Genomic DNA, 27,031 nt, shown 5'->3' on the forward strand with positions numbered 1-27,031 from the left:
TCGAGGTTTTTTCTAATGAATATGGAAGTCAGTACTCTAAAAATGGCCCTCCAAGATTACCTGCACTAATACTTGAAACTGTGGACATGATCATGTTTCATGACTGTGAATATGTTACACACCATAGCAAAAAGGATTTTGAAGACGGGTTCCTGGCTGGCTCAGTCTTGATCTGTGACTGAGAAAGAAACTGTGACTCTTGATCTTGGGGTTGTAGATTTGAGTCCCAGGTTGGGTGTAGAGATTACTTAAAAATAAAATCTTAAAAAAAAATTTTAAATGACCCTGCATATATAATTATGGTCAATTTACATTAAAATCAAGAGATTACTTTGGATTATCATGTGGGCCTAATCACATAAGCCTTTTAAAAGAGAGTTTTCTCCAGCTACTAAGAAAAGGTGGAAGTTAGAAAAATAGAAAGCCTGAGATTGACATGCTGTTGTTGACTTGAAATGCAGTGTGGAGGGACTGGAAAGTGGTCTCTACTCGCTGAGTGGTCCATGCTGATAGTCATGTCAGGTCCATGCTGACTTCATGTCTCCAAGTCATGGAACTGAATTTAGCCAACTTAGGTGAGCCGAAAGGGGATTCTCTCCCAAAGCCTCATCCTTCCCAACACCTTGATTTCCACATTGTAAGACCACAATCGGAGATCCCAGTTGAGTCTACTTTTTCTGTCCTATAGGAGTTTTGAGATAATACACGAGTGTTGTCCTAAGCCACTAAAATGTAAAACAGCAAAGGGTAATTAATGCAGACATATTCTGAATTGACCTTTGGATTCCTTCTTAGAATTTTTATCAGATTATTGTAACTATCCAAAATATCACAATATTCATTAATTTCCTTTGCAATGAATTTAATGAAAATGTTCTCTATACTGTCAAATTAGAGAATAGTTATCACTTAGGATATTTAGGATATTTCAGTCTATACATCTTCAATAATTATGTTAGGGTGTGTTATTCAAGCATAAAAGTAAGCAAGAATCCAGTCTGAGTGGTAGCTATAAAACATAAGGATTAAACTTTAATGAAAATTTAAAATGGAAAACTTTTATTTTTAAAGTTTGTACATTTGATTTATGTCACTCCTGGCTTCTACCTTATCTCTAAGCTCAGAGAAAGTATATAGAATGGTACTTATAAAATCAGTTTTCATCAGATTTGTATTTTAAAAATTCTATTAGAAAATGGAATTTCATATGAAAACTCCCTGCAGTGTGTTGCATATATTTAATTTTTCTTAAGTAAATCTGTTTCAGAGCCATGTACATCAGTCAGCACTGTTTATTATGTATTAACTCAATTCTACCATTATTTCTGTGCCCTCAAACTCTGAAAAAAGTTCAAATTAAGTATAATGAAAATAATTTTACTTTGAGAAAAATCACCTATTTCATTCACAAGAACGTTAATCTATTTCCTATCTTTTAATTGTGTTTCTCAAAGTTCCCTTATCCTTATTTTCTCAAATTCAAGTCTCTTTAATATGGAGAGAATTAAAGAAATAACAGCTCAAAAAATTTAGTGAAATACGTATCACCTTTTTAATCATGATTATATATTTCTGTGTCTATAAGGTGCCATTTGAGCTTTATATCCCATTGAATTAGTGTTGCTTAAAAGGGTTAGATTCATTAAATCAAATAATTAATTTGGTACATCTCATAATTAACATATGAATTATTATTTCCTGTTTTTGTACTGTCTCTGGAGCCAAGGTAAGATTTTAGGATAAATTGAGAAGTGCCTACCTACAAGACATAATTTGAGGGATGTTTTATAACCTAAAAATATTTTGACTCCTTCCACAGCCTCTATACCAATCCCTCTTTCTGAAAGAGTTTCTTTTTGGGAGACACAAAATGTCATTAACTCATTCATTCATCTATTCATCTATATTCATTCTTTCAATAAATTTTTATTCAGCATTGGTATAGATTATGGAGGCTAAAATGGTGAATAAGAAGTATTTATTGCATTTCTATTCCATTTTGAAGATAGAGAAAATGATGACAATAACATGTAATGTGTGCTAACTTGACAGATGAAAATAGTAATATGGGATCATGAATATTGTCTTAAAATATTAGGAGATGCTTCCTAAGATGTGAAATTTAAGGAGGATCCTTAAGAACAATGTAAGTTAGATAAGCAAGGTGAGAAGCAATTATATTTATTTCTGTGAACTTTCCTGGGGAATAACAGGACAAATTCTATGTGTAGAAGGTGGGAGAGGTTAAGAAAATTATGATACCTCTAAGGAACAGCAAGATTGGTGCCTTTGGAAATATACAAAACCATGTAGTCCATATGGCTAGGAGTGTAGAGTATAAAGCCGGATTTGAAGTTAGGATGTTGAGGTTGGAAATATAAGCTTATCCATACTTTAAAGGACTTTGCTCTGTTGAGAAGTTCAGAGTGCAGATGTTACCAATATAATTTAACAATGTATCTTGATATTTTGCCTCATTAGATTCTGTGTGTCTGTGCATGTGAGTATACATATGGTTTTATTGTAACAAAGAAACTTGTACACATTTAACATTTAAAACTGAGCATCCTTTTTCCTCTCCAGTGAAAATAAAAAGAAAATTTAAAAATAAACAGGATACTTATTTACTTAAAAATAAATAAAAATAAACATTGTCTATTACAATAGACAGTGTCAATTCCAAATAAGATCCTACAGGTTCTGCCGATTCTCCCATCGAGTGACAGGGCTCAAGTCATCATTAGGAGAGAATTTTATTTTAAAAAGTTACCTTCAACTGCAAGGATGTCTGTGAAACATCACAACCAAGCATGCCAAAGGAGAAGCCATGTTGTCAAAATGCCCACTTAACCCACCCAAACATCTCAAATCCTGAACTTCTAAAACCCCATTTTTAAAAGTTTTTTTTTTTCTTTTCTTTAAACAAGAGAAAGTAGATAGATACATGTTGGTAAATGCTAACTGTCCATACTCACATAGAGACACAGTGTAATCTCTGAGCCCAATATACGAAGAAGGGAGGGGAAAAGCTAGAACTCTATGCCCTACTACACAGGGGCCTAGCACCCTCCAGCTTCCAACAGAGCTAGGGGAGCAGAAGGTTTTTCTTTTTTCCCACAGAGCACGATGGTGTTGATTCCATCAAGTTTTTGTTGAGACAGAAAGGGATATAAACAAATTTGGATCAGAAAGGGGTAGATATTCTTTTCCCACTGTATTCTGCTCAAGGTATCTCCCTCCCCAACCCCCCAAAATAAATTGAGAAACATGGTATAAAGGGAGAGAAAAAAGTCTTCAAAAAATAGGGCAAATGAGCACAAGAGGAGGAAAAAAAAAAAGTCTCTGGAGGCAACTGCCTCCCAGAGACTGGAGAAAATTAATAAAGAAGGATGGAATCCATCAGTGTTTCGTTAGTCATCTTCTCCTTCATCCTCCTCTCCTCCCCCCCCATCATCTTCATCTTCTTCAGCTTCATCCTCATCTCCTTCTTCATCAATATCTTCCAATCCTTCTTCATCATCATCATCTTCTTCTTCTCCTTCCCCTTCATCACCCATATTGGGAACCAGGTAGTACTGTAATGGATTTGGCCAAATATCACCTTTGATGACCTCTCCTAACTCATCTGCACCCACATCAGAATGGTCAGTAAACCAGGTGAAGAAGCTCTCTGGTTCCTCACGCTGTCTCTTCCTGCTGGCCTTATTCTATGTTTGACTTGAACGTTTGTCAAATCCTTTCCAGATTTCCATTTGATTTCAGTGGACTTTGAAGATAGATCATCACTCTCATCCCTACGATATTCTTTGGAGAGAACTTTATTTTCGAAGTGAGGGTTTTCATCAAAATAAAAATCTATTCTGTAACCTGATTTAACATCTTCAAATTCTGTCACTTCAACTCTTGTCAAATAATGCAGCGCCTCTTCATCCTCCTCCCAAGCAGTGAAAGCACTTGTGAATGGTTGACAAATGTTGTTACCCCAAATTTGGGATTTGGGTGATCAATTCCAACCAATCTCTTCTGAAAAGAAAAGTTTGGTGGAATTTGTTATATTTCTGTTCTACTTCAAAAACCTCCCCACAGGCTTTTTCATTTAGTCTGTCTATTTCATTTTGTACTTCATCAATATGCTTAGTTGTTTCTTGCTGTCCTTTTTCTTCCTTTGTCAAGTGCTGAGAGGACAACGTCTCTTCTGGCTTGGGGGCATGGGCAGTAGCGGTTTCTTGGTTTGAGGAGGGAGTGAAGACGTGTTTGGGGCCCATGCTGCGAGGAAAGTCCACAAAACAAAGGCAGGCACATGTCTTGGAAAAACTCAGATTATATGCCTAATTAGATTCTTATCACAGTGTTAAAAGTTATCAAAATGAATTTCTCATGATGTAGAAAACCTTTGGAAGTTATGATAAATATATCCCTAAGCTGGAAGATTATTTTAATGCTTTCTTGAAATGCTTGTTTATATGTGTATTAACTAACTTATGTATTATTTCATATGTACCAATATTATCAGAGCATCTTGTACTGGAATAACTATTCCAAGATAGCAATGATAAAATTGGGACAATATGTTTAAAATATACATTTCAAGGTACTTGTGGATGAATAAACAGACCTGAAGGTGAGCCAGATTTTAGAAGAGGATATTTGATCCAAGTGAGATTTACATTTATGTGGCATTTTGCCTGAGGGACTCATTAGTACTCAGGGCTCAGGATAGGTGGAACTTAAGGAAAAACCCAGGGGGTTATTGATTTGGGGAGTCAATGGATGGAGACTAGGATTGCTTACGTAGCTGAAACATGAGGTTGAATATGCCACAAAAGTACAGAGCTACAGAAAAGGTGACCCCAAATATCTGGGTTTCAGTTAATTTGGCTTATTTATAAATGAGGTATTCTATATAAAGTTTCTCACCTGAGGCCTGATGTTAACATTAGCTGAATAGCTGAAAAAATTCAGTGGAAGTTTCAACTGTTGCCCACTGCATGGAAAGACAGTTTAGAAAATGAGCCCAGTGAAGTTAACTGACTCTTTCAACATAAAGCAGTACTTTCCAGAGCAGGATAACAAAATCCACTGTCTCTGCAATATCTCCCACAATGTTCAATAAACAATAAAAAAGATAAAATTGGATTAGGAGGCATGAATGTTAATTCAGCTAATATAAATATGTTCAAGGACATAGATAACCTTATCTAATGTGTTGCCAAATATTATTTATATGTCTGCATAAACCAAATAGTGTTGCTTTGTACAAATGAATTTTTAGTTATGTAAATGAAATTGCTTATGTATTTTGTTGCCTTTTGCTTTTTTCATTGAACAAGATGTTTTTCAAGATCTATAGATGCACCATATATACATCATATTTCTCTAACCCCCATATTTTACCTCACCTTTGTCCCAGGAATGGTCACATTGATTGACCGCATTTCAACCATAATGATAAAATGAGCATTCTCGTAAATTGCTTTTATGGCCCTGTGTGACAATTTCTTGGAGTATATATCCATGAATAGAATTTTTGTGTAATAAGGTAGGTGAATACTTAGTGTGGGTAAAGTTCTATAGCTAACCCAAATGATTATACCAATCTACATTCCTGGTAGCAGCACATAAGACTTCTTATATTCTCTTATCTTCAAAAAGGTTTGGATTAGCCAGCTCCCTAATTTGCATAAAGTAAAATCTCCTTACAGATATAGTTTGCCAATGAATGTGACCATCTCTTCAATATACATATTAGCTTTCAGAATTTTCTGTTCTGTAAATTACCTGTTCATGATCTTTGCCAATTATTTTTTCTGACAGAGTTGTGTTTTTCTAGTTGTTTTGGAGAAGCAACACGTACATTGTACATATTAATCAACTTTTACTTTTGGATATTGCAAATTCCATTCCCTAGTTTGCCTAATACATTTGTCCTTGGTTAACTGTGTTGAACATAAAACCATAATTTTGATGTCATACAATTTGTTCCTGACTTTAATTTTTGCAGTTCTTCTCCACTCCAGTTCACAAAGCTATTTTCCTAAATTTTCTTCTATTTGCTTTGTAGTTTTTCCTTTCAAAATTATGTCTCTAATCCATTAGAAGTCCACTTTTGTGCCTGTTTCTTAATAAAAACTGAGGAACACTGAAGACAACCTATTCTTTCTTAAGTTTAATTAATTTATAGTGCTAGTCATAGGGGTACACACTGTCCCTCAAGAACATGTGTCAGCTGTTCTTCCTTTTAGAGCTTCTAGAATGACTTCCTGATAAATTAACAATTGTCTACAACCTTGCCTTCTGTTGGGTAACTGAAATCTACAATAAGGCAATCCAATGTAGAGAGAATATTGTGTTTTAAGTTTGCTTTCAGATTGATTTTAAGCAAGTTTTCTAATGGCGAGCACTTCATGATAAGGCAGAGCCATGCTAAAACAAGCAAACACAAATGCAACCCCCCAAAACCAAAAGCTTTCTTCTAAGGATCATGGAACAATGATCTATCTCACTTTATGTTTTCCTTGCTGTCTCCAACTTTTCTCCCATGCAAACATAATGTATCATATGTGTGCTTCCCAACCAAGGAACAACTTTTACAAAACAAAAACAAACAAAACAACTTTTAAGGGTTGCCAATTCGTTAAGTTTCAACCAGAGCCTGAATTTTATGATTTCTATACCGATTTTCTATTATGTTCAAATTCTATATATCTTGTCGTAGTCACATTTTGAAAATTTATCTTTAGTCTGTCATATTTTGTTCCATCATGAAATACCAAAAATACTTTAATTTTTTAAAGTATAGTTAGATATACTATGACAAATATTACACTTAGAATTTTTCCGTAGATGAAGATTGAATAAGTAAATGGAACAGTTTAAAACACAGAAAATATTTTGTGTTGAAAAGACAATGCTTTTCTCACTTAGTCTTCTGTAAGCTTTTCCTTAAGGATTTGTAGAAACAGAAGAATCATAAACAGTTTCATATGTACATTATCTGCACTAGCAATTTCATTTTAATATTAATGTCATCTTCATTTTTCTGTCAATGTAACTTTGCCTGAAAAGCTTTTGATTAAGTATTATATCTTTTCCTGTTTTGTTTCTCTTGATACTCACCCTCTTCTCTCACTTTCTCTGAGTTTAAAGTAAATATTTAATAGATAATATTCAGAGAAGGAAATACGGATGCATTAAAATATTGTTAGGATAGTACTCTGAGCAACCTTGCAGGAAAATATTTTAAAATAAATATTGTAATGCCATTAAAAGGTGGTTTGGTTTGTGTGTTTGTTTGTTTTACTTAGCCTTATAATTCCTGGTTGAGGGCATACAGTGGTAAAATTGTAAATCTATTTATTGAAAATAAATATTGATATTTTGACACTCATGTTATAAGGGTCAATGATAAAAGCCGTAATACTAAAGATTCAATTTGTGGTGACAAACAATTTAGTAATGACATTAACTTATCAAGTTTTCAAAACCTTATGTAGAAAGAAAAATAGGAGGTCAAAAGGACTTAGGTATTTTGAGAATGTACAGGATTGATTCTCAGATAGTCACCCTTGAAATATGAAATTATTTTCATTGTAAAACACACACACACACACACACACACACACACACACACTCACATATGCCATAGATACATCAGAACATTATCTCTTCAAAACACATTTAAAATACATCAACAGAAATAATAATAGAACTGCATCTATTAATGAAGCTTAAGACATTTTTTCTTGATGCCATTGAATTTCAGGGGTTCTTATTATCTGTGTAAGAAAATATTATAGCTGTTTAAATTATCCCTGTTTAATCTAAAACCTATAATAATCAAAATGACTAAGAATGATTTAGACTCCATGACAGAAGTGGTGGTGATAAAATTGTGGAGTTAATGCATTGTGCAGATCAGAATGTTTTTTGGAGTTAGATGTAGGAAGGCAGATTAATAAGAAATAAGGATAATGCATTTGGATTTATACTTTCATAAATCTTTTCTCTGAACAGCAGTAGGAATTTACAGAGGATACATCTAAACTATAGACAGTGCTTCAAAGATAATCAGGGCTTAGAAAACTAATCATAGAATAGTATTCAAGTTTTTATGTTGAGCTGGATTTCTGGGATAGGATTTAATACATTCAAATGATTATCATCATATTAAAAAAAAACAAAAAAGAAACAAATAAACAAAAACTTTCTTGTGTACTACTCACAAGGAAGAATGAAATTTTGCATCTCTTAACCATAAAACTGCCCTTCATACACGTAATATCCATAACTCATGTTGACTTTCACTTTCAAATTCTGACTGATCAAGCACAGAAATTGTGTTTTGATCTTTGAGTCAGTAAAATTTATTTTATAAAAATCAATCAGTTTTATATTTTGTTAAAGAGATGGAAAAGAAATGTGAAATTTGTGCTTTTCCTGTATGGAAAATATGATTAACTTGCTCAACATCCTTTCCAATCTCCTTAAAGTTTGGGTTCTGCAACCAGTTCTGACAATTCAAAGCTGAGGTATGTGAAAAGGGAAGTGAAGTGCAGGATACGTATTTTATGCACATTCATGATGGGATGGTTTTGAAACTAGAATATTTTTGATTCCGCAGCTTACTACAGCGATGTACCTTTCTGATATCACAGCTCTGATTGCAATAGTGATAGCAGTGGCCTTGTGCATAAAGTGGTAGTTGTAGCTATCCCAAATTTGGCAACGGCAGAGAGCACTTACCTGGGCTTTGCTTTAGAAGTTTATTCCTGAATAATATTCCATTGTGTGTTCATCCTAGAGCTTGCTCCTCTAGCTCCCAACAATGGTTTTCTATGCACCTATCAAACCTTCTGCATAATATAAACCACACAGAGGTATGAGAAGTGTTTGTAGTCACTGAACTTCAAAGAAAGGAAAATCTGTGATTGCCTCTTTGACCTGATCTGATTAGTTTTGACACTAGTGAAAGTCAGCTTACTGTTAGTAAATGCGACACAATTCCCATAAGTGTTAAAGAGCTCAAACAGAAAAAAATATATATTTATGTTTCAACCCTCAGATCAAGACAGATTCAGAAAATCAGAGTTTTTATGACTTACCCAAAGATGATTTCTTAAATTTTTTCATCAAAACTTGTTTTAATATTCACAATAACACCAAGGACAGTGTTCCAGTTTTGGCATATTAGGAACAAGGTCATAAAAAGAAAACTTCTAAGTCCTAAATTGTCTCTTTAATATTGATGCTAAGTATCTTATAGGCAAACTCTAATTTGAGATAATAAGATTGGGAAAATATATGATTAACTTCTTAGTGTAATTTTTACCCAAACTACCCTAAATTACTTAATATAAGCATGCTCATGTATCTCAACTCTCCTTTGGAAAACAGTGATAGGACAGTTTGGATAAACAAGGCTTCATATTTTTCTTGCTATCAGCAGTTTTCCAAAGTTTAATGAGACTTTCCCAATAAAGTATCAGAATTCCATGGCCTTCTCAACAAATTATACCTAGAAGTAGAGCTTAGTATACATTATCTATAGGATGCATACTTTTGGATAAAGTTTTGTTAGGTTATTTCTTTTATTGAGTTATCTTTTATTTAATGTAAAATTTACCATATTTACCAGTTTTATGTGTACAATTCAGTGGCAGTAACTACCTTTATAATGCAACCATCACCACAATTTATTTCCTTTTTTTGAGGGGGGAAGTCCATTTAAACCCAAACTCATGGTTATGTTTCATACAAATAGAATCACACAATAAACGTTTCATGTGTATCTGGCTTATTTACCTAACAATGTTTTCAAAGTATATCCAGAATTTTATTCCTGAATAATATTCCATTGTGTGTATATGCCACATTTTCTTTATCCATTCTTCAGCTGATGGACACTTGGGTTTCATCCACTTTTGACTATAAGGGAATGGAATAAGCTTTTATGAATATTCATTTACATATACTTGTCTGAACATTCCTTTCCAATCATTTGGAGATATGTACATAGGAGTGGAATTGGGGGAGGTAATAAATATAGTAATTTTACATTTAAGTTTTTAAAAAGTTATTTCTTCAATTTTGAGAGAAAGAGCATGAGTGGCATCCAGGCAGAGAGAGAGAGGGACAGAAGATCCAAAGTGGATTCTGTACTGACAGCAGTGAGACGATGTAGGGTTTGAACTCATGAACTGTGTGATTATGACCTGAGCTGAAGTTGGACACTCAACTAACTGAGCCAACTGGGCACCCCGACATTTAGCTTTTTGAGGAACCACAAAATTCTTTCCTATGGTGATTAAGCCATTTTATATTCTCACCATCAGTTTATGAGAGTTCCAATTTCTTTCCATGTTTACCAACTTATTTTCCTTTTTTAAAAAAATAGTTATTCTAATAAGTATGATATGATATCTCATTATTGTTTGATATGCATTTCCCTAATGATTAGTAATGTTGAGAATCTTTTTATGTGCTTGATGGCCATTTGTATATATTTTGGAGGGAAACGTCTATAATATTTTAGCTTTTTAAAAAAATTGGGTCATTTGTCTTCTTGTTGGTGAGTTGTTTGTTTTCATATATTTTTCATACTGGACCCTTATTAGATATATAATTGGTAAATATTTTCTCTCATTCTGTAAATTATCTTGTTGCTATATTGATAATATCCGTTGATCCACAAAGGTTTTTAATTTTTATGAAGTCTTATTTATCTGTTTTTTCTTTTGCTGCTTATACATTTGGTGTCACATCAAAGAATTCATTGCCTGACCAGGATCATGAAGGCTTACTCTTGTGTTTTGTTCTTGAGTTTTATGGTTAGAGCTGGTATATTTATGTCATTTATTATGCCATCCATTTTGAGTTAATTTTTATGTATGATGTGAAGGAGGAATCTAACTTCATTTTTTTGCATATGAACCATACCATTGTCCCAGCAATATTCATTGAATAGATTATTTTTTCCCTTTGAGTGATGTTGGCATGTTTGTCAAAAATAAATTGGTTAAGGATACATGAATGTATTGTCGGACTCTCAGTTCTATTCTATTGGTAGATTTATCCATCCGTATGCCAGAGCAATACTGTTTAGATTACTGTAGTTTTGTAGTAAGTTTTGCAATCAGGAAATGTGAGTCTTGTACCTTTGCTTTTATTTTTCAGTATTTTTTTTTTTTTTTTTTGGCCATTTGAGATTCCTTGAAATTCCATATAAATTTGAGGATCAGCTTTTCCATTTTTGAAAAAAACACCTTTGGAATTTTGATGGAGATTGTATTGATTCTATAGATTGCTTTGGATAGTCTTGACATCTTAGCAATATTAAGTCTTCCAATCCATGAACAAGGGATTTCTTCCCATTTATTTAGTTCTTTTTAATTTCTTCCAGCACTGTTTTATAGTGTGTAGTGCACAATTCTTTCATTTCTTGGTTAAATTAATTCCTATTGATTCTATTCTTTTGGACGGTGTTGTGAATGTGATTGTTTTCTTATTTTCCTTTTTGAAATATTCATTCCTAATATATAGAAACCAATCCTGCAATTTTTCAGATTTCATTTTTTTTGGTGGATTCATTGGTATTTTGTATATAGTGGATCAGATCATCTGTGAATAGAAATAGTTTTACTTCTTTCTTTCCAATTAAGATTTTTAAGAAAGTCTTTTCTTTCTTTCTTTTTGCTCTTTTTTTTATGTAGAAAATCAATTTATTGTATTATAAGCACTTATACAGTTAGTTATGGACAATAACTACAGGTGGTGAAACCACCTGGTGGTGAAACAGATCACCCAAATTAGAGATGGTATCAAACTGGTGGTCAATAACTAACTCCTAAAAATGTAACACTTATTCATGATTAACTTAATTTTAAAAAATGCAAGATTTATTTTATAGACTTAACTAGACAGACCTCTTAACTAACTAAAGAGGTATAGCTATCAGGTAAAAACATACATCTTTACAACTTGATTCAAGTTAAAAAAAAGTCCAGAAGGGAAATAAATACTATGAAAACAGCTTTAAAAATGCACTCCTAAGCGAAAATATATGAAGAAAGAGGAACACATAGTTTTGCCTTAACTGAGGAACAGGAGAGGAGACTGGTCTGCCTAGGAAAATGTGCATCTTGTGAAGTAAGATATGAAGATATTAGACTAGGAATATGTATGTCTTGAATCTTTCCTATTTCTTGTGTAAAAGTAATAGTCTGCAGTGTTATACATCATACCTCAGACACCTACCTCTCTTGGCTTTATTCTTATTCAAGCGTTTACCTACATGAGACTAAAAACTTAGAGAAATAGCATAAGAAAAATAACCACACACAATATTTCCCTTTATGTGACTACTTTAGATGTGGCTTGATTACTAGGAAATTACTGAAGAAAATTTAAGTATAAATCTGTGGCTTTGCTGAATTAAGCCCCCAATTAATGTCTAGAAAACATTCACTCCTCGGGCCAATACCATTGCTAGTGGTACCTGTTATAGAAAGATATTCAAACAAAACTCTGAGTGTCTCAAAACCATTGTTAAATAAATCTCAGAGTTAAGAGTGGGGGGAAGGAGAGTCTAAAATCACAAGAAATGCAGAAATATCTAGGAACTTGTCTTTCTGGATCCATACTTCCCTTCAGGGTCTTCATCACTGTAAATATTCCCTATCATTTCCACATTTGCATAATGTTGTGATGTGACACAAAACAAATTACCCAAGCCTCATTAGGATTCCAGGAGAAATCAGATATTGGTAATGTGATCACTATGAATAAACAATTCTGGTGGCCTATCTTCTCCATTGTCATGGGATCATTCCTCTCAATTTTACTTAAGTCTTACATATTCAGTCTGTGATCAGTACTATGGGGAGAGGACCCATTGTTACAGAGAAGAAAAGAGATAAGAACACACAGGGGAATGCACAAGAAGGTTTCCCTGAAGCCACTGGCTTGCTAAACAATACAGGCTGAATTTCCTGAGTTTTTACAACTAGCGGTCTTAAAGCCTGGTGTTTAAAGGTCAGCAGGCATGACTAGGATAGAACCTGGAGAGTACTGCTTGCCTGCTCCTGGAAAGAAGGCAGGCAAACAGTACAAGGGCAGGTAGCATGGAAACAACAATCTGAAGAATGCCTGGGCCACACAGGATGAAGATTTTTCACTTTTCCCAGGGTGCATCTCTGAGAGGTAGTGTTCACTCTTCACAGAGACGCCTCTTCAGGAACAAAGGCGCTGGCTAGCACCATTGCCATCCGCTGCCACTCAGCATAAGCAGTCACTGCTGGAAGCAGAACAACACCACACTGGCTGCCTAACTTGCTTACATCAAGCTCTATCCCTAAGCACTCTGGTGGGACTGGCCTTCTCAGTCAAGCTTGTGTCATTCCTAGCATGGTGCGCCTCTCTCCACAGAAGACAAGACCAAACTCCTACTCACATCGTGTCTTCCTAACAGAGAGTTCTGCAGGGACTCAGTTCCATGGATACTGGCAAGTCTTATTTAACAAGCAGACCAGAGCACACCTAGTTAAAACTCACCACATTCAGGCCAGAGACCAAACACTGCCCACAGCAGGCAAGGAGAACCTCTGCAGACAACTGGCCTGAAGGATGGAGCAGCCAAACCATATCAGCAGAGCACACACAACACACACTAAAGATACTCCCTGAAGCCCAGGACCTGGCAATACATGACTCTTCTTCATAAGACCATTACTTTCAGTAGCAGGGGACATAACTAGCTCTTCTAACACAGGGAAGGAGCCAGAGACTTAGACAAAATGCCAAGACAGTGGCACTTATCCTAAGTAAAAGAACAAGATAAGGCCATGGCCAGAGATCTAAGTGAAACAGATATAAGTAACATACCTAATGAAGAATTTAAAGTAACAACCATAAGAATACTCACTGGGCTTGAGAAAAGAACAGAAGACATCAGTGAGACCCTTATCACAAAGATAAAAGAATTAAAAAGGAATTAGTCATAGATGAAGAATACAATAAATGAGATTAGAAACATGCTTGATGCATGCAGGGGGCTGGAAGAAGAAGAGAAATGAGTTACTGACCTAGAATGCAAATGAATACAAAGCAATAAAGCTGAACAAAGGAGAGAAAGAAGAATTATGCAACAGGAGCATAGACTTACAGAACTCAGTGACCATCAAAATTAAAATACCATTCATATTAAAGGAGTCTTAGAAGAAGAAGAGAGGGGGCTCCTGGGTGGCTTAGTTGGTTGAGCATCTCACTTCGACTCAGGTCATGATCTTGTTGTGGTCTGTGAGTCTGAGCCCCACGTCGGGCTCTGTGCTGACAGCTCAGATTCTGTGTCTCCCTCTCTCTCTGCCCCTCCCCCCACTCATGCTCTGTCTCTCTCTCTCTGTCAAAAATAAAAAAAACATTTAAAAAACTAAAAAAAAAAAAAAAAAAAAAAAGAAGAAGAAGAGAGAGCAAAGGGAGCAGAAAATTTATTTCAAGAAATAACAGCAGGAAACTTCCCTAATCTGGAAAGGAAACAGACATTCGGATCCAGGTGACATAGAGAACTCTCTTTTGAGAAAAGCAGCTCAACACCAAGACATATTGTGATTAAACTTGCAAGATACAGTGTTAAAGAAAAAAATCTTAAGCAGCAAAACAAAAGAAGTCCTTAACTAGTGGGAAAAACCAATAAGAGTAGCTGGAGATTTCTCAACAGAAATTTGGCAAGCCAGAAGAGTGGCATGATATATTCAAAGTGCTGAATAGGAAAAATTCTGCAGCCGAAAATAGTCTATCCAGAAAGGCTATCATTCAGGAAAGGAGATGTAAAGTTTTCCAGACAAACGAAAACTAAATGAGTTCTTGACCACTAAACCAGCTCAGCAAGAAATTTTAAAGGGGACTCTTTGAGTGGAAACAAGAACAAAAGTGACAAAGACAAGAAAGAATCAGAGGAAATCTCTAGAAACAATGACAAAACAAGTAATAATTGGCCATAAATACATACATATTGATAATTACTTTGAATGTAAATGGACTACACATGCCAATCAAAAGACATAGTGTGCTGGAGCGCCTGGGTGGCTCAGTCGGTTAAGCGCCAGACTTTGGCTTGGGTCATGACTTTGCAGTTCGTGGGTTTGAGCCCTGTGTCAGGCTCTGTGCTGACAGCTCGGAGCCTGGAGCCTGCTTTGGATTCTGTGTCATCCTCTCTCTCTGCCCTTCCCCTGCTCAAGCTCTCTTTCTCTGTCTCAAAAATAAATAAACATTAAAAAAAAATACAGGGTGCCAAAATGGATTAAAATAACAGACTCATCTAGGGGCACCTTGGTGGTTAAGCATTTGACTTCATCTCAGACCATGATCTCACAGTTGGTGGGTTTAAGCTACGCATTAGTCTCTGTGCTGACAGCTGGGAGCCTGGAGCCAGTTTTGGATTCTGTGTCTCCCTCTCTCTTTGCCCCTCAGCCACTCACGTTCTGTCTCTCTCTCTTTCTCAAAAATGAATAAACATTAAAACAAAGACTCATCTATATGTTGCCTACAAGAGATTCATTTGGGACCTAAAGACTCACCTGCAGATTGAAAGAAGTTAAATTAAGCCCAGAGTGATAGAAGGAAGTAAATAGCAAAGATTAGAGCACACTTAAAATCAATAGAAATATATAGTATTTTTCTTTTTTTTTTTTTTTTTTTTTTAATTTTTTTTTTTCAACGTTTATTTATTTTTGGGACAGAGAGAGACAGAGCATGAACGGGGGAGGGGCAGAGACAGAGGGAGACACAGAATCGGAAACAGGCTCCAGGCTCTGAGCCATCAGCCCAGAGCCCGACGCGGGGCTCGAACTCACGGACCGCGAGATCGTGACCTGGCTGAAGTCGGACGCTTAACCGACTGCGCCACCCAGGCGCCCCAAGAAATATATAGTATTTTTCAATACAATAGCATCTTATGCTATTAACCAAAATAGGAAACAGTAGCACAAATTAATGAAATTAAGAGTTGGTGTTTGGAAACTGTTGACAAGCCTTTAGCTAGACTAAGCAAAAATAGATGACTCATACAAATACTTAAAAATGAAAGAGGAGACATTCTAAATAATGCCAAAGATATAAAAAGGATTATAAGGAACTACTATGAGCAATTTTATGCCAACAAACTAGGTGATCTTGAATAAATAGATAAATTCCCAGAAATATTCAACCCATCAAGATGAAATCATGAAAAATAGAAAGTTTGAACATGTCTATAACTAAAATGGAGATAGAATAGTTAATGAAAAACCTATCAATAAGAGACCTATTAGAGTAGCTCAGTTAGTTAAGCATCCAGCTCTTGGTTTCAGCTCAGGTCATGATCTCACAGTTTCATGGGTTCAAGTCCTGCATTGAGCTCTGTGCTGACATTGTGTAGCCTGCTTGGGATTCTCTGTCTCCCTCTTTCTCTGCCCCTTCCTCATTTGCGCTGTATCTGTCTCTCTCAAAATAAATAAATAAATAAACAAACAACAACAACAACAAAAAAAGCCCTATCAATAAAACAAAGCTTCAGATAACTTCGTTGATGAATTACACCAAATATTTAAAGAAGAATTAATAACAGTCCTCAAACGCTTCCACAAAATTAAAGCAGAGAACATATTTATGAACACATTTTAAAACGCAAGCATTAGGGGCGCCTGGGTGGCGCAGTCGGTTAAGCGTCGACTTCAGCCAGGTCACGATCTCGCGGTCCGTGAGTTCGAGCCCCGTGTCAGGCTCTGGGCTGATGGCTCAGAACCTGGACCCTGTTTCCGATTCTGTGTCTCCCTCTCTCTCTGCCCCTCCCCCGTTCATGCTCCCCGTTCATGCTCTGTCTCTCTCTGTCCCAAAAAATAAAAAAAAAATAAAATAAATAAATAAATAAAACGCAAGCATTACCCTGATACTAAAGGCAAAATGCCACAAGAGAAGAAAAGTATAGGACAATATCCATTAGAAAACAGGTGCAGAAATCCCCAACAAATTACCAGGAAATCAAATTCAAAAACACATCAAAAGGATCAAGTGAAAATTATTCCTGGCATGCAAAGATGGTTCAATATGTGAAAATTGGTTAATGTGATATATCATATTAATAAATAAATAATGCAAACCACATGATCATCTCAAAAATATTAACTAAATTCAACAAAGTTTTATGATAAAAGCTCTCAACAAACTAATAATAGAAGAAAAACATCTCAGTATACTGAAGACCATATATGAAAAGTCCACATCTAACATCATACCTAATGGTGAAAAATTGAAAACTTTTTTTCCAAGATCAGGAACAAGTCCAGGATGCAAATGATATGACTTCTACATGGAAAAATCTAAAGACTACAAAAGAAATTCTGTTAGAACTAATAAATTAGGTAAAGTTGCAGGATACAAAATGTACAAAAATCAGCTTTGTTTCACAAACTAACAACAAACTATTTGAAAAGGAGATTAGGAAACAATCTTATTTACAATACCACCAAAAGAGAATAAAATACTTAGGAATAAATTTAGCTAATGATGCGAAAAACATATGTAATGAAAATTCCAAAACATTGATGAAATAATTTAAAGAAGACACAAATAAATGAAAAAAGTATCTCATACACATGGATAGGAAGACTTAATAGTATTAAAATGTACATACTACACAAAGTGATCTACAAATTCAATATAATCCTTATAAAAATACCAGTGAGAATTTTTTAGTATAAATAGAAATTGTAATTCTACAATTCATATGAAACCACAAAAGACCACATAACCAACCTTGAGAAAGAACAGGATGGAAGCATCACACTCCCTGATTTCAAAATATGTTAGAAAGCTACAATAATCAAAGTGGTGTAGTACCGGCATAAGAACTGATGTATCAATCAAAGGAACGGCATAGTGAGCCCAGAAATAAACAAACAAAATAAACATGCATGTTAGGTCAAGTGATCTCAAAGGTGCAAAAATTTCACAATTGGGAAAGAATAATTTCTTTAATAAATGGTGTCGAGAAAACTGGATAGCCGCATACAAAAGAATGTAATTGGATCCTCATCTTACCATAGTAAAAAATTAACTCAAAATGGATTAAGGACTTACATATAAACTTGAAACTGAAAATCTTAGAACAAAACAGGAGGAAAGTTTCAAGACATTAGTCTTGACAATGAATTCTGGGATATGACACCAAAAGCACAGGGAAGGAAAACAAAAATTAAAAAGTGGGGGACCACATCAAACTAAAAACGATTTTGTGCAAAAACGTAAACAATCAACAAAGTGAATGCCAACCCTCAAATTGGGAGAAAATATTTTCAGCCTTGGTATCTGATAAGGGGTTAATCTCCAACACATATAAAGAACCTCTAAAACTCAACTCAATAGAAAATAATAACCCAGTTAAAAATGGGCAAAGGACTTGAATTGGCGTTTCTCCAAAGAAGACACACAAATAGCCAACAGGTATATAAAATATGCTCAGTGTCATTAGAGAAATACACATCAAAAGCATAATTAAATATAACTTCATACCTGTCAAGATGGCTATTATTAAAAAAAAAGAAAAGTTTGGAAAAGATGCTAAAAAATTGAAACCCTTGTGTATTTTCTGACAGGAATGCAAAATGTTACAGCCACTATGGAAACAGCACAGAGGTTACTTAAAAAAATTAAAAATAGATCTCCAATTGATCTATTTGAACAAAATATGATTGAACAAAATCTTCTGCAAATTTATCCAAAAGAATTGAAATTAGAATCTCAAAGAGAAATTGGTAACCTCATGGTCATTACGACACTATTTGCAATAATCATTGATAAATGGAAAAAGAAAATATGGTATGACTTTTATTCTTTTATTTTCTTTCTGATGCCCAATATCATTTCAATAGTACCATATTCGAGTACATTCATTCTTTGTTCCGTCTGCTTAATTATGCTGCTGAATACTACTAATGAATTCTTCATTTTAGTTATTTTACTTCGTAGCTGCGTAATTTCTGTCTGCTTCCTTCTGATAATTTCAGCTTCATTATTAATATTCTTATTCAGCTTATAAATCTTTTTCTTGATTTTCTTCTCCACTTTTTTCCATGGTTTTCTTCAGCTCTTGGAGCATATTTGAGGCAGTTTATAGAAGTATTTGTCTAGTAAACCTAATGTTTGTGTGCTTCCTCAGAAACAGTTTCCATTAATTTCTTCTATGAATAGACTATGCTTCCTTTTTTCTTTGTATACTTAGTATTTTTTTCCTGTCAGTGGCAAATTATGAATATTATAATATGGTGACTCTGGAAATCATATTCTTTCTCATCCTCAGAGTTTGTTTTTTGGTTGCTGTAGGCAGTAGTTGCTTAATGATCTTTCTAAACAACTTTTGTGAAATTTGTATTCTTCGTCATGTATGCTCTCTGAGGTCTCTTTTCGATTATTGGCTAGTGGTTTGATAGGGATTTTCTTGAAAACAAAAAGCCAAAAAAAGAGACAATGAAAATGAAAGCAAGAATGAAAGGAGGAAGTGGGGGCGGGGGAGAGAGAGAGAGAGAGAGAGAGAAGAAATGAGAAGGAGAAGAAGGAGGGAGAGGAGAGCAGGGGAGAGGGGAAAAAGAGAAAAGAAAGAAAGAGAAAGAAAGAAAGAGAGAGGAAGGAAGGTAGGAAGGAAGGAAAAGGAAAAGGAAAATGAAGGGAAAAGCAAAGAAAGGGAAAGGGAAAGGGAAAGAGAAAGGGAAAAGAAAGGAGAGGGGAGAGGATGAGAGGAGAGGAGAGGAGAGGAGAGGAGAGGAGAGGAGAGGAGAGGAGAGGAGAGGAGAGGGAAGGAAAGGAAAGAAAAGGAAGGAAAAAAAACCTCTCCTAGTTTTGCAGATGGGTTCTGTTATGTGTTCTCTTTCAATGCTTGGCTAGAATTGCTCTGAGCCTGGAGATGAGCCAGAGGTGAAAGTTTAGGGTCTTCTCAGTTTTTTGCATCAACAACAGAGTTAAAATGTTGGTAAGATTTATTCATATTATCATAGTGATGTGAGGTTTTTCCTACACAATGGGGGCATAGGGTGAATGGAATTAATATTATTTCTATGCTTAATATTAAAACCTATGAAGACAACAGCAGAATAATATGGGTACATCATCAAGGATTCAGAAACATCAAAAATTAAGGTTAGGTTATCCTATAAAATAGCCCATCAGTTCAGCTAAAATTCTGAGAAAACAAATGCATGGAATATGTATAGAACAAAATTATGAATACAAACTATGGTCTTGTGCTTGTTGTAGCAACAAAGGCTATATGAGCTACTCATATTTTTGTTAGTTATATATTTATATAATTTAACTAATTTTCTTCTGTATTTTCCTCTCTTCTTTTACAGTATTATTTTATAGAGGATGGAGTAGTGGTTTTATTTCATAGGTTACTAGAAATCAAGGATGGATTGTTACTGGACTAAAAGGGATAATGCACATCACTCAGATACGGAAATGTGACAGATGAGAGTTTAAGTCTCTTCTTTGGGAAAAGGGCGATACCATACAATGAATTATTTGTGTTAGGTTAATTGGTAGCAGCTTGTTGCTCTAACTGTTATTCAAGAATTTAAGCTTAAGAAGAAAAATGTGTGTTTAGATGTGGCCATTGAGTATTTTGATGGTGGCAAATACTAGAATTGGCTCACTCAGCATCCACTTATGTAATCTCTCAGGAGCCGATAGCAGACAGGTATAAAGTACTTGTCCCGATTTCTTTGTATCTAGACTTTGGAATATATTTCAGTTTATGGCAATTGGATGCATTTATGCAAGACTGATCAGATAGAGACAGAGTATAGGGTATTCATTTTTCTAGCATTGGTCATGGCAGTGGTGGAATGGTTCAGACGCCAAAAGATTTCTTGATTAATCAATTTCTGCAATGATGAGATAACTTTCTTGATCTGGGCAGAGGCACAACAGATCTGGGTACTGAAAATATTTCCTGGAACCTCAACGTAGTCACCTCTCTCCATTTCATCAATTATATATGCACCAAATTTTCTGTATTAAGTTCTTTCCTAGCTTAGACAGATTATAATGCATTCTGTTTATAATTGATCACTCTCCAATACAGTCTCTAAATGAAAAATTGCGTAATTTTTATCAGAACAAAAGGGTTCAAACTGTAACAAGAATAGTCAGTCACCTGACAAAAAAAAAAAAAAAAAAAAAAGAACATTGGATGTGGAAAATCCTTCCATGAACTAACTAACAATGTATTTCCAATCTATTAAGGATAGGCTTAGGTAGGTGAAGATAAAATATATTACAATGTTAAAGGAAAAAGAAAATATATTACATGTTTCTTTAACTCAGCAATGGTAAGTAGAAAATGGAGATAGCATTATTGTAGTTTTTCAATAAAAAAAATATGGTATTTAAAAAACCTGAAACCATGCTCTGCAAGTGTAGGCAGTGGACACTTGCTAAACAATTTGCAATCATATCTTTGGGTCTATTTGAGTTATCTATTAATCTTATAAGATTTATAACTGCCACTATGCTATATCTCACCATCAATTAGTAAAATGAACCAGAAAAACTTACGTGATTTATCTACATACATCCTAATTGTCTCAAAAGCACTATGACAAAAGAGATTATATAACATGAAGTGTACAGACAGCAGCAATTGCTAAAATGAAAAAAGCAACATTCAAATATCTGAGCTTTATAGTCAGAAAGACAAAGTGAGGGGCGCTTCGGTGGCTCAGTCGGTTGAGCGTCTGACTTCGGCTTAGGTCATGATCTCACGGTTCGTGGGTTCCAGCCCCGCATCGGGCTCTGTGCTGATAGCTCAGAGCCCGGATCCTGCTTCCGATTCTGTGCCTCCCTCTCTCTCTGCCCCTCCCCCACTCACACTCTGTGTCTGTCCCCAAAAATAAACATTAAAAAAAATTAAAAAAAAAAAGAAAGACAAAGTGAAAATGCAGATATGTTAGTGTAAAGAAGTATGGAGTTAGCGCCAGCCCCTTCAGACCTCTAGCAATCATAAATACGAGTTTCCTACAGAAAGTATTTTAAAATTCACTTTATAGCTCAATTTACACTTAAGATAGTTAGAAATGTACACATTAAATAGATACAGGTCTCTTGTGATAAGCCATACTTAGAATTGAGAGTCTGTTCTATATCCAGAAAATTGAAGTAGAAGCTTAACATACACAATTCATATAGGATTTGTAAAAAAAAATCATAAGAATATGAAAATCACCTTGCAAAGAATAGTCTCATTTATTCTGTCAGTCCAACTAATTGATACTTTGCAAAATATATTCAAATTAGTTTAAACAGTAATGTTAATATGTTTGTTAATATTTTTTATAATACATTAAAATCTTTGACTTTACAAAAACAATTTGCAATTATACAGAGATTAAAGCACTAGAGATCACTAGAAATTACATACATGTTAGATATATATGATATACTTATCATACATCTACATATGCAAAATTTGATTCCAGTTTTTCATAGTAGTTATGTTCTATAAAGTTGTGGTGAACACCAAAGTAGGCAATATGAAAGCATTTGAAACATTGTTCCTGGGAAAATAGGGTTAGGTTCATGCTAACAGCTCTGGTTACATTTTCATCAATTAATGAGTATGTTTCTGTTTAAATAAATCTTATTTAATATATATTGTTGATCCATACCATTGAGCTCACAGCCAGCTGCACTATAACTCATGTGTGAACAAAGTGTATATAACACATGCTTTTTTTTTTTTTTTTTTTTCCTGCAAGATATATCACAGCCTTCATGCATTTAGCAACATTTCAGGCACTATACTCAGGGACTACTTAGTGATGAAATCACTAACAAAAAAACAAAAAATAATGTGAGAAATGTGGAACTATATAGATTATGAAAAGGACATTCATTTAAAGTATGAGAATTGAAACAAGAAGGGACAGCATCACTTTGTTCAACCTCAAGTGGTAATGTGTATTGGGCTACTCAAATTTTTCACTGCTCTGTATATATTCGTGAATGACTGAATAAGTGCCACAAGTATTGATTTAAAGGTTACAAATAAATTTTAGCAACACACTCACACAAACCACTCTGTATATATGTGTGTATATATATATATATGTGTGTGTGTGTGTGTGTATGTATATATATATACACACACATGTATATACACGTATATACACGTACACACACATATATATATGTGTACACACATGTGTGTGTATATATATAACTATGTATCCATATATGTGTAAATATATGTATACATATTTGCAGCATAAATTATACAAAATATAACATACAATATACAAAATAATTCTATTAATAATGTTACATTAATGCTACCTAAAAATAGATAAATTGCCAGAAGAAACAAGCTACCATCCATCATTTCAATGAGATTTCAGATCACTTTACTTTGTTGGCCTGAAGCAAACAAAAAGGAAAATTAAAAACATGAAATTCTCAAAGAGCGCAATGAGAGTGTAGGTCCATTATTTTCACATTTAAGAAAATACTCAATTTCTTCAAAAATACATGGAACTTTATGAACACTAACCATATAATAAAGTTAGTTTCGATGGATTTTAATTTAAAGAGTCAGGTATAGGCTACATTATCTGTCATGTAATTAAATTAGAAATTGATAGAAACAATAACAGACCAATAGATTTAGAACTCAAAAAGAAAAGTTCATTTTGGAAATTTAAAATTATTTAGAAATGACAAAAAAATATGCCAAAACTTATACAAAACAGTGTAAGTGGTTCTTAGAATATTATTTAAATGCTATTAGAAAACAAAAAAAATAATAATTTTTAAAAACCTAAAATGCTCCTTTAATGATTACATGAAAACAATAAAACAATCTCAAAAAAGAAGAAATAAAATAATAAATATATGTGTATAGATAAAATGTAAAATAAAATAATAAAAAAGCAAAATCTTTGAAAAAAACTAGTAATATTGGCAATTACTCATGACAAACTGAGAAAAAAAAAGGAAATCGAAAATTAAAACTATTAGCAATATAGAAGAGGTAATACCAATACTGAATTATAAAAATTACAAAAATAAAAATGAAAAACTATACCTAAATAGTTGAATACCAAAAATGGACAATTTTCTAGAATGATACTAATTAAAAAACATTACTCAAGAGGAAATAGGAAATAAGAAGCATCTTTAATCACCAAAGAAGTTTAGACAATAATTAAAAATCTATTCACCAAAGAAAACAGTCCTAGATTTTTAGGAGATTGATACCAAATATTTAAGTGGAAAAAATTTCAATATTATAAACATTCTTCCTGAGAAAAACCAAAAAGGGAAAACAGATCTTATGCATTTTATGATACCAACCTAATCAGGGTCACACAATCAGAAAGGCCCCTACCAAAAAAAAAAAAAAAAAAAAATACAATCTATCTCATGAACATGGGTGCAAAAATCCTAAATAAAATGTTACTAAACCAAATTAAGCATATGATCATTTTACTATTTACAGAATTAGTATCCAAAAAAGTTCAAAAACATTTTTGATAAAAACTGTTAACAAGTTAGGATGGGAGGAAATTATCCTAACCTGATTAAGGATATCTTTATCTTTTATAGCCCTACAGAAGATATACTTAATAATGAAAAAAGAAGGGTATCTATTAATATTATGCTTGTCCAGCATACTACTGAAAGTCCTAACTAGTGCTATGGAAAAAAAAAAAAAAATATATATATATATATATATATATATATATATATATATATGAAAAAGAAAAAAAAACATAGCTTTTATTATTTGAATTGTATAATTATCTAAATAAATAGCTAGGGCGCCTGGGTGGCTCAGTCGGTTAAGTGTCCGACTTCAGCTCAGGTCACGATCTCGTGGTCCGTGAGTTCGAGCCCCGCGTCGGGCTCTGTGCTGACTGCTCAGAGACTGGAGTCTGTTTCACATTCTGTGTCTCCCTCTCTCTCTGACCCTCCCCCGTTCATGCTCTGTCTCTCCCTGTCTCAAAAATAAATAAATGTTAAAAAAAAAAGTGTTTTTTTAAATAAAAATAAATAAATAAATAAATAAACAATTAGCTAAACAGAATCTATAGCAGAATTATTGGAAATTTTAAAAAGTGTAATAATTTTCCTGATTGTAAATTTTAAAATTTCAATTGTGATGCTTTATACGAATAATAATCATTTAAAATGTAAAAAAAAAATGTAATACAAAATACTGTTCAGCAGTAAAAATATATAATTAGAATAATTCCAATTAAAAACATGCATTACTTTTTAGGCATAAATTTTAACATTTTCAAATATATGACATACAATTTCAATAAATGGAAAGGGAAGTTTCCTGGATGGAAATATTTAACCCTACAGAAATGTCATTCTTACAAAATTAATTTATATTTTCAATGCACTTTTCTATTTAAAGTTTCAACAAGGTCCTTCAAAAAAACTTGCTAATATAATCCCAAAATCTATAGGGAAGAGCAAAAGACTAAGTATAACTGAAATAATTCTAAACAAGAAAGGGGGAGGGACTAATTATGAGAAAATCCTCCTATCAGATATCAATATCTGTAGAGACCTACTGCATTTAAGGTAGTAAGGTGTTGGCACAGGAAGAGATAAACCAACAATGGAAGACATTATTAGAATCCCTCCCTCAATATTAGTACATATCTAATAGCTTGGTTTATGATAATGGATTGGGGTAACAGAGGAATTGCATATGAGTGGGGAAAATAATACAGTCTAAAATAAGTAATACTAGGAAAGCTTATTATACTTACATTAAGAGATCGATTCTTACTTTAGACTACAGACACACATACAAAATCTCAGCTGCAAATGGAAAATATATCTAAACGTTAAGAATAATATTAAATTTTCATATAACTTCAATGTAGAGATGTATGGTGACTCAGTATTTGCATCAAATGGTACAGTTACTTCGATACCTTTAGTTAAATGATGATATATAAGTTAGCTATTAATGTATAACAAACCACCATGAAATTAATGACTTAAAATAACAACCATTTATTTTTGTGCATGTAATACAGAAGGCCAGGAAATTAATCTGGGCAGGTTTGGTGGATTTTGTTTGGGCTTGTTCAGCATCTGTTATAAACTAGTGGCCCTACTGGTGTTTCACTGGTTCGGAATGGCCTTGGTGGAAATGATTGGGCTCTGCCGCATGTGGTTTCTCATCCTTCTATAGACTCACATAAACTTATATTCATGGAGGTAGGTTCCAAAGTCTTTTGAGGTCTATTATTATAACCAACACAGTGTTATTTCCTCCACACTGTATCAGTCAAAACAAGTCACAAAGACAGATATGATTCGAGGAGTAGGAAACTAGACTCTACCTCATGATGTGTGGAGCAGAAACGTAGAAATGTCCAAGAAGGTAGATTCAGAGAAGGGTACAGAATTTTCTTCCACTTTTGTAATCAATATAACTTCAGAGAGTACAATTTTCTCTTCTCTATTTAATTCCTTTTAATTAGAAGTAAGTATAACAGTAGAGATGTTTCTTAGAAGACATCTTTTATCTTTCCAATAGTAGGTAGTAATTAATTTTTTTCTATCATTGATATGCACTAATAATATATTAAAAGGAAACAAAGTAAACTTCTCACCTAAAAACTTCACTGGATCATCACACTTTCTCACTTCAATTTCCATCTTGCTTTTGTGGAATTTAATGAGAACCATATTATGTGTCTGGTTATAAACTATCAAATTTATTCTGGTTATACCACGTGAAATACAGATCAATCACAAACCTATGTTTTAAGGGATGTTTGGTAATATATGCTTTTAAAAACATATACAAATGTATAATTTAGGCAAATACATTTAAGCTTCTGTTTAGATGTATTTCAGTAAACATTTACATGTTGCCAACAGAAGACACTGAAAGAAGATTAATTTAACTCTTCGGGCAAATATTTCATGTTATTGCTGACCCAAAAAATTAAAAATACAATAAGTAAATAAAACTTTTTAA

The 27,031-nt window shown here is 33.8% G+C and overlaps 1 pseudogene; it reads right to left on the reverse strand.

Annotated features, from left to right (window-relative positions):
- Positions 1-3,410: 3,410 nt before the first annotated feature.
- On the reverse strand, positions 3,411-26,706 carry LOC112858774 (protein SET-like; annotated as a pseudogene).
- Between the last annotated feature and the right edge of the window lie 325 nt (positions 26,707-27,031).

The sequence above is a fragment of the Puma concolor genome, chromosome B1 (assembly GCF_028749965.1).
Source record: "Puma concolor isolate L17-30 chromosome B1, mPumCon1.1.hap2, whole genome shotgun sequence".
In the NCBI taxonomy this organism is placed as follows: domain Eukaryota; kingdom Metazoa; phylum Chordata; class Mammalia; order Carnivora; family Felidae; genus Puma; species Puma concolor.